Here is a 19904-nt window from a genome sequence, read left to right as displayed (position 1 = left end):
CTGTATCTATTTATTGTTATTGAATTATTAGTATCAGGTCCCAGGTGCTTTGAATTAGAGATGGGTCCAAATCAATGCTCAAGAACCCACCCAAACTTTGCAGAGCAAATGGTTTGGAATTTATATCTGGTTGCTAATTTAAGAGCGGGACCCTACCTGAATGCTGGGCTGACCCTGGACATGAAACAACCAAATTTTGGGATTGGAGGGAGGCCAAAAGATTAAACCCCCAAATTTTGGAATTTTGACAGTTACAGTCTTATTTACTTTAAGGATCTGAATTTTACCTTTGTGCAGAAGACCAACCATGTATTGCTTAATAAATAATAATTCTCCAAGAGCAGCCTAAATAGTCCTTTTGTGATTGTGATAATATACACTACTGTAATAGAACTACAGCATCTTCACCAGTTAGATTACACCAATATCCAGTACATGTGGAAATACAAGATACTACACTCACAAGTTACATGGTTGTCAAATATACTTGTAGATAATGAATCAGTGTGGGAAAAATTAATCATGTCAACTTCCTAAAGCAACCATATTGTTCCTAACTTCAGACACCATATTATATATATGTGTGTGTGTGTGTGTGTGTGTGTGTGTGTATAATCTTTGTAGTACTTTAAATACTCCTGAAACACTACACATTTAAATGAAACAAGCAGCTTTTTTAACAGTGAGCTGTTCATAGACAGAATGCTTTCCCCTTAATGGGACAGACAGTAAGAACGGGGCAGTCTACTGGTTTTTGGTTGTTTTGTTTTTTATAGGATTGTTCCCAAACACAGATAAAAATGGAGGAATTAATTAGCCGAATATTTCATTGAATTAATTTGCTTTAAATTATTAATATCATGGTCAAACACAGGACTAAGAGACAAAAAAAACCCCACAGTTTTTCTTAAGTTATATCTGTTTCAAAGTGATTCTTGTTCATAAGACTGATTAGTACTGGACTCAGTTTTACAATCCTTAGCACCAGTATCCACACAAAGATAGTATCAGACATTTAAGATTGTGAAACAGATTGATGCAAATAAGGAAATTCAGAGTCAAGGCTGACATTCCCTTCATAGCAATCCTGTTGTGTCTAAATACTGCAGCTGATGCAATACATAAGACCACATATGGCACACCATCCCTAGTACCTAAGATCACACTATGACCTAAGGGCTAGATTTTTAAAGGTATTTAGGGACCTAGCTCCTACTTCCAGACTTTTCATACTGTGTAGGGAATATCTACTGTCTGGTCATTGTTTAGCAGAGCTGTGTGTAATATGTACACAAAACTGCAAATCTACTTGCATTGAGCCTGGGGCTAGAGATGCTACATGTGAAATTCTGGCCCCACTGAAGTTTTGCCAATGACTTCAGTGGAGTCAGGATTTCACCCTATGTGTTTGAGAATCTCAGTCCAGTATTTGAAAGTTCAGTTGGGTAGCTGAGCACAATCCCTCCCCTAGCTGCTCTCCTTCCTCAAAAGCCCCAGTAAAGGTATCTATGATGAGAAGGAGAGGAATATATATCTATTAGTTTTGCAATGGCAATCATCTTGTCCACTGATTATTTTCAAAATACAGAGCCCTCCTATTGTGCAGACTCTGGGATAAGAGCAGCAAAGTACACAACACTCAATTTTCATTATCTGAAAGTACTAGCAACACCTGCAGTAACAATGGAGGGATATGTGCTCTATCTAAAGTATTCACAATTCCTCACCGGCTTTGCACATCCTAAAATAAAAGCAATAAACCCATAAGTGGGATCTACAATATTATAGGAAGTAAATACAGAGTCTAATTGAAGAAAAACAAGTATTGTTTGTAAACTACCTTCGTGAAAAGGACATGTAAAATTAAATACGTGCATGTATGATATTTTTCTATGCAAAAGTTAGTCTCCTTAGAAAACTGAGGAAATAAAATACATTTTGTGTACTACTTTATTAAAGATGCTTTAAAATAGTGAATTCCTAGGAATGCAGCAATCTACTAAAGTTTGCCTCATAACAAAGAGATGTCTGATGAAGTCTTCCCATGGCATGCATTATCAAACAGTAAACTAAGAGACTTTAAATGAAAAATATCTATATAGCCAAAGTCTCACTTATGTGAACACAAAGAAATTCTGTAACACAGACAACATTTTCAATTAAGAAAAACATGAAATTACAAAAGATTCAACAAAATAATTATATTCTAGTAAATATATTTATATAATATATTCTAGTAAGCTTTTGATTTTTGAAAAAAAAAAAAAGACTAAATCTTAGCTTAGTGAGGAAATAAGAAAACATTAATATTCACATCTTTCCTATCTGTTTAAGTTCATAGTTATGGATTAAATACAATGTTCTTATATTTACAGTTCATTGTTAAACATAAATATATTCATATAATTTTATAGCAGCAAAATGTATTGAATAAATGAAGAAAGCATTTTTAAAAGATTATTTTACAGGGTTTTTTTCTTCACAGCATTAATAACATTAAGGTGCTGTTAAAAAAGAAAATTATTTGCCACTCACTGAAAGATCGTTGTGAATTTCCAGGTGTGTGTCCAAAACAAAGCTATTGCACACAGTTGTTTCATTACTCTACATAGAAACAATGAAGTGCCTTCGATTAATGTGGCTACCTTCCTTATATTTGTATATGGTTGCTTTAGATAACAGGACTACTTGTGAAACAATGTCAATGAATATATATGAGCACAGTATCCAATCGTCTAAAGGAGAATGTCTTGCTTACCAGTGTGGATATTCCCACTTTATTTTTAGCAGGCTGTCTCCACCTAGAATGAATTTTTATGCTGAAGTGCTAATTAATAAACAGCCAGTGCGCATAGCTACTGCCAATTATGCAAATGTAAAGGCATGAAAAGTTGGGTCCCCCCATCCCTTGTGCTAGCAAATAAAATTTCTAATATTTTTCATCAAACTGATTTCAAACCCTATGACATGATCTCTAGGGCAATATAAAAATCAATATGTGAGCTTCAATGCTGTAGAAATTTCCTCTTGTAATGTTCACAGGGCATTTATAGCTCTGCAGTCTCCATAAGCATCATTAACATGACTGTAAACAGCAGAAGTCTGCTTTTGAAGCTTCGTATGTCTATGCTCAAAAAGCCAAAGCTATTCCCAGAAAAAGGTTTTAATTGCAAATGAGAAAATCCTTGCCAAAGAAGAGGCTGTTACATGACATAAACATTTCCCCATAGGCAGCATGTCAGAGCAAGCAATTAGAATGTTTAAAATAATCTGCATTAGCGATCAGTTTCAGAAGTTCCGGTGAATGAGCTGTCAATCATTTATTAGTGGAATGGTAACGAAAAGAAAGGGGATCTCTTCTCAAGTCAGTCTCTCTGACCTTTTGGGGATGCGCACTTGCACTCTGACAGAAGGAGAGACCCAGGGAACGTCTCTATATGCAATAGCACTTACCCTCATTCAATTTTCCTTCATATTCCTTCTTTCAGCATGAAGATTTTCTCAGTGTTTTGAAATACATTAATATATTTGCCTCTTTGGATCTTTTCTAATGTTTGTCACTACAGAGGAGTAGCTAACCACGTTGTGTCCTTGGCAAACTAATTGCACCGGAGGGAATAACTCAGAACATTGTACCGGTATTACACAATTGTATACTATGTTTTATATTTTATAAATTGATTGGGTATGACAGTCTCCCAGTGAAGGGATACTGTCAACTAGTCAAAGTCCAAAATGTTAATTAACTCCTGCTAAATATTCTAAGCACATCTAAGCTGAGCATATGTGCTGTATCAACCCAACATTGATTTCTGTCATTCAGTCCATTCACTTATGAATAGATGATAGCAACACAGCAGATGCAGTGGAAGACAAGCAGTGAAAGGGTGATTATGTTGTTGTTGATAATGAAATATCCTTCCATCTTCCTAAATAGCTTGAAAAATTCACACTCCAGATCCAATACAAAAACAACAAAAAGAACTATAGTCTCTGTTTACTGATTTCATTTTTCATATGTATTTATTTTGCCTGGCATCCATCCATGTAGCATCTGCACACAATCCATGTTAATGCAAAATTGAATTAAATCAAACTGGTGCTGGATGAACAGCACCCCTTCCTCGACTGCCTAACCAATCATATGTAACTCAGAACTGGTCCATGGGCAAGCAAATGCCAAATGGACAAAGTTCACTCTCAAGGTGAGTAAACTTCTAGTGAAAGTTTACCAGAAACACTCTGCCTACTATCCCCGAAGTGCACATCTGGGGAATGTGAGCAAAAGCACTCAAACATCATAGGTTTCACTTTATAAAACAGACTAAATTTGTGCCTGCAATTCACAGCTGCTAAGTTTTGTGCATCTTCGTATGTGACATTTCTCAACAGTGAAAAATGTCAGATTTCCCTCCCAGGTGCCCCTATCAATAGCAGCAGGCTTGCGGGAGGCAGGAGCATATTGCCTGCAGACTTCAGAAGCCAGGGGGAGTTGGGGAGAACAAGGGGCAGACACGTATGCTGGGGAAACCAGGGATGACCAAGGTAGTAATGATTAAGGCACTGGACTGGGACTTGGGTGATCTGGGTTCCCAGTTCTGCTAGTTCTGTGAGCCCTGGGCCAACTTTCTTGGTGTCTCACTTCCCTGTAAAATGGGGATAATAATCCCTCCATTCTCTCTCATTGATTTTGATTGTAAGCTCTTCCGGGCTGGAACTGTTCTTCCAATGTTTATATATTACAGAGCACAATGGGTCTCTGATCACAGCAGGGGCCTCTTGGTGTTACCATCACAGAAACAGAAGCATACTATGATTGTTGGGAGAACCATGGGCAGCCTCTTATTCTGCCCCAATGCCTATTGGCCTCTGAAATTTTGTCCCTTTCCAGCCCCTGCTCCCCCATTCTATTCCTCTCTGCCACTACTCCAAGCCTGTCCCTCACTCTCCCCCTCATTTCCCTACCAGCCATCGCCACCTCCTCTTGCTCCCTGAAGGCTCCATGCTGCAGTCAGCACAGATAGCAGAAAAATGAAAGGCCACCTGTCTGCCTGAAGCCAGGCTCTCCATGACCATGGGGAGAGCAACAACAGCCGGCTCTCCCACAACCTGTTAAATGTGGCATACTTCAACTGCAATAAAGACAACCTTGGGGGTGGAGAATCTTTCATGCCTAAAACCCTACATTTGTCCATGCACATGTGGAAAGCCCATTTGCATACATAAATACAAGGGATAGTTTTTCCTTTGTATGCACAAAAATCTGTGGGCCAGATTCTCAAAACTGAATTGACATAGCTTCGATGAATCTAATGAAGATGAGTCCAATTTACACCATTTGAGGATATGGCCTTCTGTGTGCAGAATTACAGGCACTGATGAAGAGGGCAAGATAAAGCCCACTTTAAACATGTGGCCCTAAATGCTAAAGTTTAGTCTGAATTTGTAATAAAATCAACTAACATTTTACTTTTTAAAATATAACAATGTATTTACAGAAAAAATAATTTTGTAAAGCAGAATTTAACTCTTATTCAGAAAGAGAAGGGGGAAAAAAAGATTGCCTTATGTATTTGGGTCCTTGGGGAATATTTTTATACATGTAGTACAGGGATCGGCAACCTTTGGCACGTGGCCCGCCTGGGTAAGCACCCTGGCGGGCCGGGCTGGTTTGTTTACCTGCCGTGTCCGCAGGTTCGGCCGATCGCAGCTCCCACTGGCTGCGATTCGGCACTCCAGGCCAATGGGGGCTAAGGGAAGCAGTGTGGGCTGAGGGATATGCTGGCCGCCACTTCCCGCAGCCCCCATTGGCGTGGAGCAGCGAACTGCAGCCAGTGGGAGCTGCGATCGGCCAAACCTGCGGACGCGGCAGGTAAACTGGCCTGGCCCGCCAGGGGGCTTACCCTGGCGAGCCGCGTGCCAAAGGTTGCCGATCTCTGATGTTGTATATCACATATGTGAAGGTGCTTGCTAGGTGATAAATTCCAGAGCATTGTGATAAGTGAATTTATCATGTGCCTTTGACCACTTCACCAGTAGTCTGCTCACTAATCCACCTCCATGCCTTGTTCTAACATTCTGAACTACAGAGCAGCTTCAACCAGCAGCCAGTATTTTTTCCATCAGTCTTTGCTTCCTACATGTAGTTTTTTTCCACCTGTACCCGGCAGAATGGAGTCCTACACCAGTAACAGCTTTTCTGTGCATATACATGTCACAACTTGCAATTATCACACAGCCTGCAGCTCTAGAAATGGGAGCTTTTCATCATTGCCACGAAGAGATACTCATCTTCCAACGGGAGCCAGCGCTAGCCCTATATGGTCTAAAGGTAACAGACTGTAACACAGTGATATTTTTATATGCAGAAAAGCAACATTAGGCCCGTTTTAGAAGTTTTATGGGAGTTAGGAACCCTGTGCGGTTGACTCATTGTAGCTAAGGCTGGCTTTACAGGAGGAGGGATATGAAAAATAAAACTTTAATAACATTGTTCTTAAAACTGTCTGAAACATTTGTAAAAACAGTTTTTCTACAACATTTGTGGCATATCACAGTAAATGATGGTTCACCCTCAGGCACAAGTTAGGGGCAGCCTTTGGTCAGTTCTAACTAGAATTGGCTGGAACGCAGTCTTCTTATTAGAAGAATCCACTGGCCCAGAAGAGCTGGAGCTCAGAGTGTTACAAATCAGGGCAAATGCACCTGTATTTCCCCTCAATGGTCCAGCAAGGGCACCCACTCACAGGTTTCTAGCTGTTCCCACTCATGGGTAGAGACCTGCTTCTCTCTCCCTTCTGGTCAGGATATGTCCAGGCTGCACAGTACCCTGCCTTCTCCGTATATTTCCCAGAAAACAGAGTTTGTCTAAACAGACCTGTCTGATTTCTCTTCAGAGACTAGTGATTGCTACAGATATAAGGTACTTTCTTTCTAAGCAAGCCCTACTTTATTCTGAAGGTAAAAGCAATACAGCAAAAACATATTAAAAATAATAGAAAAAAACCTACACACATCCTAATAAGCTTCCCAAACATGGATTCTGGCAGGCCCAGTCCTTCCAACCCTACCCTAAGGATTGGGGCCCTCCATTTGCTGGATCAGGAAGAAGGCCTTGAGTCTGTCTAAACTCAGGCTTTTTATCCAAAAGTCTTCTCTTTGTCTGTTGATCTCTGGGGAATCCAGTTTGAACTATTTATGCATATCTTTCCACGGGGTGGCTTCTTTGGCGATGCTGCAACTTGAATGAATTTGCTTAATCACTTCCTGCTGTTCTCCTATTTACCCTTCCCATAGAAATACATACAATTCCACAATACCATATACACAATTGCATTTTACTACAATTTGCCCCCAAATGATTAACTTAATTCAATAAAATTTAACTTAATTCAGTAAAGTTCATTCAGGATATTGCAGGAAATTGTCAGTCCGTCACACAGTATACTCCAGAAGTTCCCGCTTCTGCTCTTTCCTATACCTCTGAAATGACCACTGTTAAGAGCTTCATGTAAAGAGCTGCACACAAGAAGCCATTTGCCATGCACAACAAGCAGAGGCTTTATTAGCCTACAAAACCTAGGAACACTGTTGTAGATTTTTGAGTGCTACATACTGTCATCTTATGTATCAATTGTGTATATCTGTAGTGGGGCGGCTGCAGACAGGGAGGCAATCAGGGCCCAGATTAGAGGGAGCCAATCAGGGCCAGGCTCAGCCCTATAAGAAAGGTGCTCAGGAAAGGAGCAGGGGGTCTGTCCCAGGCCTTTGACAGAGGAAGGTCTGTCTCCAGGCTGGGAGACTAGCACCTGGGACAGCGCAGTGCTGGGCAGGCCCGGGGGAGCAGAGGGTAACTCCAGCCTGGAGTCTGTCAGACTGCAGGCCCTGAAGGGAAGGGCCTAGCCGGTGCGAGGGGCCGAAGGGGAAGCAGCCCAGGGACGTGGACAGACGGAGGGACAGAAGGAGGGCAGGACGGCTGCCACTAGAGGGTCCCTGGGTTGGGACCCAGAGCAGTGGGCGGGCCTGGGTCCCCCCCCTTTCCCCCTTGCCTTGCACCCGGCCGACGGTGCAGCCATCTAGAGCTGCACCAACCCCCTGCCAAGAGGGGAGTGACTTTGAGGGTGCAGTTGGACACATCGGCCAGAACGCAGAGAGGCAGCTGATTGATCCTCCCCTGGAAGGGGGCAAGGATGGACTAAGGGGCACTGCCGGAGGGCAGTGGCTCGAAGAGGACGCCGCGAGCTTGGGAGCAACGCGGGTCCGGACACGCCAACTGAGTGCGAGATGATGGACAGGACACCACCAGGAGGGGGCGCTCCACTGGACAGAGCTAATTCCCGAGACAACCAGTAGGAGGCGCCAGGTGGTGAGTCTCAACACCGTCACAATATCTATATATCTTTCATAAAGCATTCCTTTTGCAATCACTACATAAGGTGTGAGCAGAAGCAGGTAGTTTTCTATGCCATCCAGGGATTCCCTTATGCAAACTTATGACAGGGCAGCTTTCCATTCCCTTTCTGTTGCCAAAATGATGGAAAGGGAATGTAGCAGGGGCCAGGATCTGGCCCAGTATTGATGCCAACAGACTCTTAACTATCAGAGCTAGGTAAATATTACAAAACAGTATTTGTGACCACTTGTTGAAACTCCTATTCAATTGGATCATGTTTTGTTCCTTTGTAATTCACTATTTGGGAACACCCACATAAAAGGGGTTTATCTGTTTGAATGATGGGAGAAAATCTCCAAGCAAACAACAATGTTCACATTTATACACACACACACATATATTATATTATATGAATGAACTGGTATCACTATTAGTTATTCACTACTCATCATTTGAATTTTACAATGTTTAAGTCATCCTATTATTATTTACCATGTGATTTAAGTGACCATCACACAGAAATATGAATGGCCAAAACCATAAGCTGATAATTGTTCATCTGAACTATCAAATGGATAGATGTGAATAACAAATACATTAGTAGAAATATGGATCAAACTGCAAACAGGAAAAATTAGCTATATTTTCAATTAATATTATTCATAATTAATAATTTGGCCAGCTCTGACTATAAGAAGCCTGATGGAGATGCCATTAAACCGAGAAATCACCTTTACTACTGCACATGGGAATTTTTAACCAGCAGGTCTTCCATTCTTTTCTTACTTACAAATAAAGGACTGAGTCAATCAACAGTAAAATGGGCAATTGAAGGATTTTTGCTTCCTACTCTACTCACCTGACACTTTGCTTTAACGCCCACATTTCTTCAATATGTTATCGCTTCCTAGGGAAAGTGAAGTGTCAGACGCATGTGTCTGTAAACATGTAGTGCTTGGTAAGCAACAAGATTTTTGCCTTTTTTCCCTATGTTGCTAGAGCATCTCTATAAGAAGCAGGGATACTTGGAACACTGCATGATCCTACACCGGTGGGCTATTAATCTTTTAAATGGTCACTGTCAACAACAGTAATTTTTAAAAATCTGGTCCATAGTATAGTTCCCTTTAAACATTCTATCCTGTTATTTGTCACTTATCTTTTCTGACCAACATACATCTCATATGAAACCTACACTGACATTACATTATCTTGGATTTTAGTCCCTACTGTGCATAAACTGCAATCCAACTAATCTGATAATGCTAACATGACTAATGGACCCATTTTTCCTTGATATGCATCATGCATGTAGAACTCCCATTAATGTTAACAGAAAATGTGCATGTACTGGAGGGAGACTAGACCCTAAGAATGTAATTGAAGCCACTTTGGTATCATTTTATGATATTTAGAGAGCCCCAAATTAAAAAATAAAAATTAAGTTTATTAAATAATTACAAGTTCTTTAAGAGGACATTGTTCATATGTCTACTTGTTACAATATGACATGTGATTTTCATCTTTCATAACTGTTCTTAAGCTAGTGAACCAGGGACAGCTTGACTGTGCTAAAGTTGTGCTTCTCTGGAGATCATCACATACAAACCTTCCAGACATAAATAGCTCGTGCCATATGTGCAAAAAGAAAAAAAATATCTTGGGTTTAGGAGCTACAATTTTCACTCTATTAAACAGATAAAATAATGTTCTATGTGACCAAAACCTCTTCCCATTTCTTTAAATGTGGGACACATTCTTTTAACATTTTTCATAAGGACAGACAATAGCAGTGGAAGAGGACTTTGATGAAATGCATTATGACAGACATGAAAATCACAGAAACTAGAAGTGTGATCAGAGATCACATACCAGATGCTAAGTTGGGGTGATAAAAGCTGCTTTAAATTCTGTTGTATCCAGCGGGAAAGAGAAGTTACTGAGTGATGATTTGTAAAACCATATGTAAAATCCCAGTTTTACAAAATCACATTTTGTATTATTTTCAAAACAGATGTCACATTTTAAAAATAATAAGCCCTGTGCATTAGAACTTCCTTGACACAAGAAATGGAGTCAATGTCATCATCTGCTCTCTGAAGACTTCCGCCTCCAGCAAATGCTTTTCTTCTAAAATACTCAATTTAAGTTCAACACTTACAAAGAAAATTTTATTTTCCAGTCAGTGTTTGCCCTTTGATGTTGAAATGCACTTGTGAGCCCAATCTTATTTCAGCTGTAAATGGAATCTCTTTTATGTGACCATGGAATTTATATTGGATTTATGTACGTCTGCAGCCATACCATCAAGGCTGTGATCTCATTTAGTCTCAAAAGCTAAAAAATGCTGGTAAATCCTTGGTTTTGGTCCTCCATGAAAAATCCATTACTTATATAGTAATAAGACGGAAAAATAGCCAGTGCAATTTTAGGCTATATACTAAACACATTTAATTGTTCCTAACCATATGGGCCTAATTGTACTCTTTGTATGAGTAGAAAGTAGCACACCAGGTGAATCAGGGTTAGGTTGCAAAGGAAGGTCAGCTTGATGCTCGAATTACAAAATGATGTTCTAAGACCTGTGCAAGACAAGAGGTTAGCGTAGATGATCATGATTAAGGCTACATTTTAGTCACAGGTATTTTTAGTAAAATTCATGGACAGGTCACGGGCCATGAATTTTTGTTTTCTGCCCATGACCTGTCCATGACTTTACTATATACACCTGACTAAATCTTGGAGGGGAGGAGCGGCCCAGGGTGCCGCGGGTGCTGGAGGCGTACCCTAGGGGGGGCTGCAGGTGCTCGTGGCGGGAGCAGCCTGGGGGCGCCAGGGGTCCTCGTGGGGGTGGTGGGAAGTGGCCCGCTGCCTGGGACTCCTGCTAGTGATGGAGGGGGCGGCATGCGGCCCAGGAACCCCATGGGTGCTGGGGGAGAGGGGCGGCGCGTGGCCCAGGAACCCCACAGGCGCTGGAGGGAGGGGTTGGCGGGCTCCCTACCTGGCTGTGTGTGCTGCCTCTGCCCCGAGTGCCAGCTCCGCAGCTCCCATTGGCTGGGAACCATGGCCAATGGGAGCTGCGGGGGCGGTGCCTGTGGGTGGAGGTGGTGCGCAGAACCGGATGCTAGGAGCTGAGGGAGGGGGATGTTGCCATGTCTGGGGAGCCCCGCCAAGGTAAGCACCACCCAGAGCCCTCACTCCCTCCAATGCCCCACCAGCTGCTCAGGTGGCCCCTGGGCCAGCCTCATTGGCCGCTGCAGAAGTCCTGGAACGTTATGGAATCTGTGACTTCCGTGACCTCCATGACAAACTCGCAGCCTTAATCATGATGGTCCTTTCTGGCCATAAAGGATATTAATCTATGAATCAGGTGTCGCTTGGCAAAGCAATGATTAAAGGTGATGTGATAACCATGGGCATATACAAATATCAAAGAAGTAAACAAAAGAGAAGATCATTTTTAGCATGGTCCAAGAAAGTATAAGTAAGAATAATGGGATGTTGTTGAGTAAAGGAAAAATTTCTAACAGTATGGCTATGTTGTGGAAATTGTAATAATCTCCCAAAAGAGGCAGTAAAAGACTGCTCACTTAGGACATTTAATAGTAGATCAGAAAATGCCCATTTGAAAATCCATCACATGGGGATAGAAAAGATGGCTGCTAGGTCTGATCCATCTCTAGTTGCTACTGGCTTCTGAAAAATAAAATTATGACATTACATATTACTAGTGTAAAAATCTGAAATTAAATGTTTAAGAAACATTTTGACTCTGTGCAAAGTAGCGTATACATTATATTCTAGCAATATTGTTTGATGGGCACAATTTGCCTGCAGGTAATCAGCACTGGGTTATTAACATCTGATCTAATTAGAAGTGCTCAAATACAAGAGATAAAAGTCATAACTTCATGACTCTTTCATATAAAATGCCTGAGAAGTCTATTAAGTGGAATGTTTTTACATACACTGTTAGAATTCAACTATACCCATTTTCAATCCAAAATTTTCTTTCCTGCAATGTTCATAGATGAAGGCAGATGAATCCAAATGAGTCCAAAGTTTATGATTTCATGGATCACTGGTATTAACATATAAATGTCCCCCCGTCACTTGGTAAGTAACCTGCTGCACTCTGTAATAGGTTGGAACTCCCATGTGGTAAATATTAACTGTGAAATTTATGAGATCAGAGACTCTTTGTTCCATTCGTTTCTATCATTTGCAGGACTATGTAATATTTAAGCACCTATGGTATGAAATTACACAAGAGTGGTGTATTCCTGGTGCTTAAAGTTAAGCACACAGTGAAATGCTTTACTGGATCATGACCAGAATTAATTCCCATCCCCTCAGGGTTAAGTTGAACCTCTAGAGATTCCCCTTTCACATAATGCTGCTCTTTGGTTGATTAACTAGTGCTTACCCTGCAGCTCACAGTTTAAAACTACTGAATTAGTCATACATTATTTATTCAATTTGAGGTTGCCATATAATATTTGTTGTTTAAAAGGTTATTTTATATTTTTCTGCAGTTCTAAAGTGAGATGTGATCATCTTCTATATCATATCTACATATAATGAAAAAGGAAAATAACATCAATCTTAATTTGAAAAGAGAATATAGGAACAATACAAAATTACCTTTTTAAAGCAAATTGTAGCTGATTATGTATGGATCTATTTTCCATTCTGCAGCTAAGCCTGCCATGATGCAGCAGGATGTCTTCTGTGAGTAATTGTAAAGATGAATAATTTGACTTAGAAATTAAGAAGTGTACATCTCAGCAATAAATAGCTTCAAAGGGTTTTTATTTAAAAAGGCTTAATCTCATTGCAAAATTATTGACTGATCTGTGGGTAGAACCTATTCTCGTCCACACTTACAAAAAACAGTATTTTTTCAGAGGGTGAAATAGTTGTTTGTTGGTGTGGCTTATCACACCGCCTTTGTTAAAATTACTAAATAATGAATTGCATATAAGCCGAGGAGCTTTTAATGTCCTGTCATGATTCCATTAACAATGTAGAACTGGATGTCTGCCATGCCCTTTACAAAAACATGTAGTCCCTAAATGTGCAACAGGGCATTTGCACTGCAGTGAAGAGCAAAGCAACGTTTATGAATTATGGGCCAGATCCCCAGCTGGTATAAATCAATGGAGGTCAGAGAAACCACTTATATTCTATTTGGGAAGAAGATCAGCAGGAACATTGTGCAGATATCGAGCCTGAGACTTAGCTATGACTTGCCCGAAGCAAAATATGTTAGTTTACAAAATCAGTGCTAGTGTCACACAAGTCAGACAGCTGGAGGACTTCCCCAACTCAGCATCACTTAGAATAGCTAATTTGTAACACCAGTAACAGTCACAGGTACAATGGATTTTTGAATAGCCTTCTAAACTTTCTCATAACTTCTAAATGAGCTCCAGTGAATACACCCCTTTTGCTCTATGACAAACACATATACATTGGAAACTAATTCACTGTGGAGGTACACGGGACAAGAGGGTACAACTTAAGTGTCTTTTGAACCCAACTTGTTGCTGGAGGTGTGGGAGGGGTACAGTTAGAGAAGGGTGCATAGTAAATGCAAACTGGGTGGGGGGCAAGGGCTCCCTCAAGTCCCCTCCAGACCCCACTTCCATTCCTTTATAATGTCTTCCTCCTTCCCTCTCCCTCCACCCCCCCCCCCCCCACAGCCCCCGTCAGTGGATACCCAAGGAGGGAGGGAGGGAGGTTCTTCAAACAAACAAAAGTTCTCGGGCCTCTTTCTTTGTTTTCCTACAGACTCCCCTCTCTCATGAGGGAAGAGAGGGAAGGGTGACCTGGATATCAGATAGTCTTCCTGGGTTAGTCCTTTGGGCTTTGTTTAAAAAGGGGGGTCTACCTCCAGCCCCTCTTCTGGGGGATACTGCTTTGAGGCTAGGTCATGCAGCTTTGGGAGCGGCGAGGCCTGATGCTGTCTCCCTCTCGGCAGGCCTGTCTCTGCTGTCTGAGGCGGGGCAACCCTCTTCCTGCTCACCACCACTTGCTGCGGCCGGTTCTCTCTTTGAAACTCCAGTCAGAGAAAAAACCTGGCAGAGCACCTCGTTAGTATTGAACAGGCCCAGAGGAGCTCGTTAGTCTCCTCTCTGCCAGTATGAGTACATCTCCCTTCCAACAGGGTTATGCCTTTTACAATACACACATTTACGCAGTTGTCACAGTTCAGGGCAACTGCAGCACCTATATCTCCCCTCAGTGGTCCAGCAAGGGAACCCACTCTGAGGCTTCCAGCTCCCTAGCTGTTGCCTCTCTTGGGTAGAACATGTGTTTCTCTCCCTTCTGATCAGGGTATTTCCAGGATACACAGTTCCCTGCCCTCACTGCATTTCCCAGCACAGACAGGGTGCCCAAGGACATTTGTTTGTTTTCTCTTCAGAGACGGCTAACAGTTATAATTGCTACAGTTATAAATTATCACACAGCTCTTCATATGCAAGCCTACTTTATTCTGAAGGTAAAAAAGCATTACAGAAAAAAACATATTAAAAACAAGACAGACCGAATGCCTACACAGCAATTTCACAGCCCTGCAGCCCAAGCCCCTATGAGCCAGGGTCAGGTGACTTGGGCCAGCTGCAGGTGTTGAATTGTAGTGTAGACATACTCATACACACATACACAAAAACACACATTAAATATGTGTCAATGGAGCATCCTATGATCCTGTCTGCTCCTTCCAACAACTGGGGGGCTGCTCTGGACTGTGGGACTGTTATCTGCTAGTTCTAAATTTTCTGAATATACTCAGTGCTAAATCAAACAGACATTTGGAGCAAGTGTAACTGAATAATCCAATATGTGAAAAAAGGAATAATCCACTCTGCCACCACTGAGAACAGCCTAGCTCCATTCTCTTTGGAACACCCCTTCAGATAGTTGAAGGCTGCTATCAAATCCCCCCTCACTCTTCTCTTCTGCAGACTAAATAAGCCCAATTCCCTCAGCATCTCCTCATAAGTCATGTGCCCCAGCCCCCTAATCATTTTCATTGCCCTCCGCTGGACTGTCTCCAATTTGTCCCCCCTTTCTGTAGTGGGGAGCCCAAAACTGGATGCAATACTCCAGATGTGGCCTCACCAGTGCCAAATAGAGGGGAATAATCACTTCCCTCTATCTGCTGGCAATGCTCCTACTAATGCAGCCCAATATGCCATTAGCCTTCTTGGCAACAAGGGCACATGGTTGACTCATATCCAGCTTCTCGTCCACTGTAATCCCCAGGTCCTTTTCCGCAGAACTGCTGCTTAGCCAGTTGGTCCCCAGCCTGTAGCAGTGCATGGGATTCTTCCGTCCTAAGTGCAGGACTCTGCACTTGCCCTTGTTGAACATCATCAGATTTCTTTTGGCCCAATCCTCCAATTTGTCTAAGTCACTCTGGACCCTAACCCTACCCTCCAGCGTATCTACCTCTCCCCCCAGCTTAGTGTTATCCACAAACTTGCTGAGGGTGCAATCCATCCCATCATCCAGATCATTAATGAAGATGTTGGAGTAATAGGATGAGATTTAATAGTGAGAAGTGTAAGGTGATGCATTTAGGGATGACTAACAAGAATTTTAGTTATAACCTGGGGACGCATAGGTTGGAAGTGACGGAGGAGGAGAAGGACCTCGGAGTCCTGGTTGATCGCAGTATGACTATGAGTCGGCAATGTGACGTGGCTGTGAAAAAAGCTAATGCGATCTTGGGATGCGTTAGGCGAGGTATTTCTAGTAGGGACAGGGAGGTGCTGCTTCCGTTATACAAGGCGCTGGTGAGACCTCATTTGGAGTACTGTGTGCAGTTCTGGTCTCCCATGTTTAAAAAGGATGAACTCAAACTGGAACGGGTACAGAGAAGGGCCACTAGGATGATCCGAGGAATGGAAAAGCTTTCCTATGAAAGGAGACTCGAGGAGCTCGGTTTGTTTAGCCTAACCAAAAGAAGGCTGAGGGGGGATATGATTGCTCTCTTTAAATATATCAAAGGGATTAATACCAAGGAGGGAGAGGAATTATTTCAGCTCAGTACTAATGTGGACACGAGAACGAATGGATATAAACTGGCCGTGGGGAAGTTTAGGCTTGAAATTAGACGAAGGTTTCTAACCGTCAGAGGGGTGAAATTTTGGAACAGCCTTCCGAGGGAAACGGTGGGGGCGAAAGACCTCTCTGGCTTCAAGATTAGGCTTGATAAGTTTATGGAGGGAATGGTTTGATGGGATAACGTGATTGTAGTCATTTAGGCATTAACGTGCCATCGCAGGTAAAATGAGGGTCGGGCTGTAGAATCTTGCCTGTATGCTCGGGGTTCTACTGATCGCCATATTTGGGGTCGGGAAGGAATTTTCCTCCAGGGTAGATTGGCAGAGGCCCTGGAGGTTTTTCGCCTTCCTCCGCAGCATAGGGCAGGGGTCGCAGGCTGGAAGATTCTGTGTGGGTGGGTCAGCTTTTGTGGCCTGCATCATGCGGGAGGTCAGACTAGATGACCATATTGGTCCCTTCTGACCTTAAAGTCTATGAGTCTATGTTGAACAAAACCGGCCCCAGGACCAACCCCTGGGGCACTCAGTTTGATACGGGCTGCCAACCAGACATTGAGCTGTTGATCACTAGCCACTGAGCCCGACGATCTATCCACCTTATAGTCCATTCATCCAAGCCATACTTTTTTAGCTTGCTGGCAAGAATACTGTGGGAGACTGTATCAAAAGCTTTGCTAAAGTCAAGATATACCACGTCCACCGCTTTCCCCATATCCACAGAGCCAGTTTTCTCATCATAGAAGGCAATCAGGTTGGTCAGGCATGACTTGCCCTTGGTGAATCCATGTTGACTGTTCCAGATCACCTTCCTCCCCTCCAAGTGCTTCAAAATCATAAATAATATTTGCCTGGTACCTCTAACCCCCACAACTACCTACATTCTGCCTTCACACACTCATTTTTTTAGCCACTTATATTGTTAATACACTAATTACATAATTTTCTGAAGTCCAATTGCCTTCATCTCACATTGACAGGAATGATTAGTATGTAGTGCCTCTGAAAAAATCAGGATATAACCCTTGGAGGAAGAAATGCTGAGAGAATATGGCATACTCATTTAGCATCACCCTTCATGACTTACGGGAATTCTATTCTTTCACTGCTGAGTGCTTCTCAAGTTATACTTTCCCTGGAGTCTTGTTTTGACACACTGATCTATTTTAAATCACAATTTAGATGCTGAGAATTTAAGATGGCACACTGACTTCAGGGAGTGTTGTGGTTGGTCAGTACTAAACAGGACCAAGCCCTTAAAAACAACTGAAAAATATCACCTAGGAATTGCATTAGAAAATAAATGTATACTTTGGTTAATTGAAACCGTACCTAAATATGATCCTTGGCTTATTTCAGTAAAGCAGTATATGCCATCACAACAAACTACCAATAGCTTCCTGCACCATAGGAACAGGTGCATTTTAGTTTTAAAATCAGAACAAATGTATATTAGTTTTAAAATCTTGAAACGTATAGGCCCAGATCCTCAGCAGGTGTAAAATGGCATAGCTCCACAGAAATCTCTAGACCTGTGTTGACTTACAGCAGTGAAAGATCCAGCTCATAATATACCATACAATGTCTATGTTTCTATTAACAATATTTAATTTATAAAGTGAAAAACATATTGTTTCATGATTTTTGGTATGCACACTCTCTTATAGGACTCGCATTATACTGTTTTTTTTCTTTGCAACTGGTTTAATAAATGAAAACATTTATATACAGTAATTGCAAAGGCAGAGATCCTATCTTGGAATTTCTAAATACTACAGATGACTATTTCCTAACTCAAAAAGTGTAGCATCCAACATAGGGGAATTCTATATCTGACCTTGTCTTGACAGATAAAGAGGAACTGATTGGAGAACTACAAATTAATGGTAACTTAGGTACAAGTGATCATGACTTGACCATATTAATAATGTAAAAACAGAATGAAGTCCAGACCAGTGGTACATACACTTGGCGCTTTAAAGGGGACAGTTTTACAAAGCTGAAAACAATTGTGAGCCATGTCAGCTGGAAGGTCAAATTTAATCAGAAACTTGTTTAAAAACTCTTTATTAGATGCCCAAAAAGCCACAGTCAAGGAAGAAGGCTGACTGGATTTAAAAAACAACCTATGTTAGAGGAAAAGTGAAGGGAGCTATAAAAATTATATATATACACACAACCACCAAATAGAAGATAGGATAAGTTGATGGTAATGAATATTAATCAGAAGATAGAAATTGTGGAAAATTGATAAGGGAAGCAAAAGGGCAGAATCTATGGCCAGCAGAGTTAAGGACAATAAGAAGGAGTTCTTAAGTATATTAGGAACAAACAGAGTCCTAAAAATGCTATTAGATATGGTAGAATTATCAATGATAATACAGAAAAGGCAGAAGTGTTTAATAAATATTTCTGTTCTTCATTTGGGGAAAAACAGATATATTCATATCATATGATAACAGTCTACTAGTATCTCAGGAAGATGTTAAACAGCAGCTACTAAAGTTAGACAGTTTTAAATAAGCAGATCTGGATAACTTGTATCCAAAAGTTTTAAAAGAGCTGGTCGAGGAGCTCTCTGGACCATTAATGTTGATTTTCAATAAGTCTTGAAATACTAGGGAACTTCCAGAAGACAGAAAGAAAGTTAATGTTTTGCCAATATTTAAAATATGTAAATGGGATGACCGGGGTAACTGCAGGCCTGTCAGTCGGATGTTGATCCTGGACAAGATAATGGAGCAGCTGATAAGGGAGTATATTAATAAAAAATTAAAAGGAGGGTAATGTAATTAATGCCAGTCAACATGGGTTTATAGAACATAGATCCTGTTAAACTGGCTCGATAACTTTTGTGATGAGATTACAATTTTGATTTATAATGGTAATACTGCTGATGTGATATCCTTAGACTTTGGTAAAGCATTTGACTTGACCACACAACAGTCTGATTTAAAAAAAAATAGAAAGATACAGAATTAAAATGGCATACATTAAATGGATTAAAAGCTGGCTAACCAATAGGTCTCAAAATGTAATTGTACCAGGGAATCATTATCAAATGGGTATGGTTTTTCTAGTGGGGTCCCACAAGGATTCGTTCTTTGTCCTACACTATTTAACATTTTTACCAATGACTTGGAAGAAAACATAAAATCATCATTGATAAACTTTGCACATGAGAAAAAAATTGGGAGAAGGTAAATGATTAAGAGGATAGGCAGAGGTGAAAGTAAGTCGGTCTGGTCTGGTCCAGCGTACTGGTAAGAAAGTGGCCACCGGTACACAGTCGACCGTACCGGCAGGGTTGCTGATGGGGGTGTGGGGGGGGGGGCAAAAGGGGCAGCTGCCCAGTGATTTAAAGGGCCCGGGGCTCCCGGCTGCCACCGTGCCTGCGGCGGGAGCCCCAGGACCTTTAAAATCGCTGCCAAAGCCCCAGG

At 41.5% G+C, this 19904-nt stretch overlaps 1 protein-coding gene across 21 annotated transcripts in view; it reads right to left on the bottom strand.

Annotated features, from left to right (window-relative positions):
* Positions 1-19904, bottom strand: part of JAKMIP3 (Janus kinase and microtubule interacting protein 3) — a 98373-nt gene that overhangs the window by 51172 nt on the left and 27297 nt on the right. The window lies entirely within an intron of this gene.

This window comes from Emys orbicularis, chromosome 7 (genome assembly GCF_028017835.1).
Source record: "Emys orbicularis isolate rEmyOrb1 chromosome 7, rEmyOrb1.hap1, whole genome shotgun sequence".
NCBI lineage: Eukaryota > Metazoa > Chordata > Testudines > Emydidae > Emys > Emys orbicularis.
Note: the sequence above shows the minus strand (reverse complement) of the source record. Positions and strands in the feature narration are given on the sequence as shown.